Genomic DNA, 1,152 nt, shown 5'->3' on the forward strand with positions numbered 1-1,152 from the left:
ACACCTTCCTGGGGAATGACTGCTCTTCCAGGGCACCTGTGTGTAGCCTCAGAGGACAAAAACAAAAGGCAGGCTTTTATTTACGTATTTACTTACTGGTTTTAAACTGTGAGACAGTCCACAAATCCTTTGCGGAATAAGGCAAGGTATAAACAAACAAGCATCTGGCTTTTGATTTTCCCTAACAGTGTCAGCACTGCTAAAGGGCGTCTGGGATGAAAACCCGCCTTCTCCATCAGCTGCACAGAAGACGGTTACTTGGGCCCCTGGCATGAACTGCGTGCTATTTGAGTCCCATCAAGACAGGTGAGAGAAGTAACATCTGAGACTCAGGGGCATGTTAGGCACTTCATAATCTCAGTTCCCCAAATTCTATTCTTAGTCGGAATTAGATGAAGGTGCCGCACACTTGGCTGTCACCTTAGGTCTCTACAGAAATACCATCTTATTTTTTTAAAGGCAGGTGAAGAACTGTTGTGAATCTTCTAAGTAGATCGGAAGGTGCTGGAGAGCAGGGTCTTGTGCGTCTCTGGCTCCTAACACGTGGCTGCCGTGAGCAAGAAAAACGTGAAATGTATGTCGAATGCGAGGAATTAGGGATGTACGGACACGTAGCAAGTTATAGACCTTTTTAAAGAAAGAAGCCCAATCGTGTGAAGCCAAAATCTTTGATTTTAGGTGAAACGTCTCCAAGTGGGAATAACTTTAAAACAGACTTAAAAAATACTTAGTCTGAAGAGGGTTTGCTAACCAGGTTTTCCTTAACCAACTTTTGGGATGGTTCCAAAACATCTAAAAATGACGTTGGTGAAGAGATGGTCTCTGCACACTAGTTCCTGGAGGTTTTTGAGGTCAGTTCGTGCCCATGCACTTAGATGCGGGAGCTTAAGTGCCCCTTCCGTGGAAGCCACAGTGGCAAGTCAGTTCTTCTCAGGACATGGGTGAGTTTCAAGGACAGGTCCAAGGCGGCGATGCTGCCCACTTCCCTGTCTGCAGTCGCCCTTGCGGACAGGCCGGGACGGGTACCTCCTGTCCGCTCCCGAAAGGAAATGCGGCCGCCAGATCAGGTGGAAGGAGGAAGCGCCCCGGCACTGGGTTAGGTCCGAAAATAGCCCTTGAAGGCCGGTGCCAGGATGCAGGCATTGTCAGAAA

General features: G+C 48.2%; 1 protein-coding gene across 5 annotated transcripts in view; it reads left to right on the forward strand.

Annotated features, from left to right (window-relative positions):
• ARNT2 (aryl hydrocarbon receptor nuclear translocator 2) overlaps positions 1-1,152 on the forward strand; it is a 74,759-nt gene that overhangs the window by 42,009 nt on the left and 31,598 nt on the right. Inside the window, exon 11 of one of the 5 annotated variants that reach the window (XM_023520074.1) lies at positions 189-306. The exons of the other annotated variants lie outside the window; for them this stretch is intronic. The gene's annotated coding sequence lies outside the window, so the exon portion shown is untranslated. Of the gene's footprint in view, positions 1-188; positions 307-1,152 lie in introns of those variants that run through there. 5 annotated transcript variants of the gene reach the window in all.

Source organism: Pteropus vampyrus, unplaced genomic scaffold, assembly GCF_000151845.1.
Source record: "Pteropus vampyrus isolate Shadow unplaced genomic scaffold, Pvam_2.0 Scaffold245, whole genome shotgun sequence".
NCBI classification, from domain to species: Eukaryota; Metazoa; Chordata; class Mammalia; order Chiroptera; family Pteropodidae; genus Pteropus; species Pteropus vampyrus.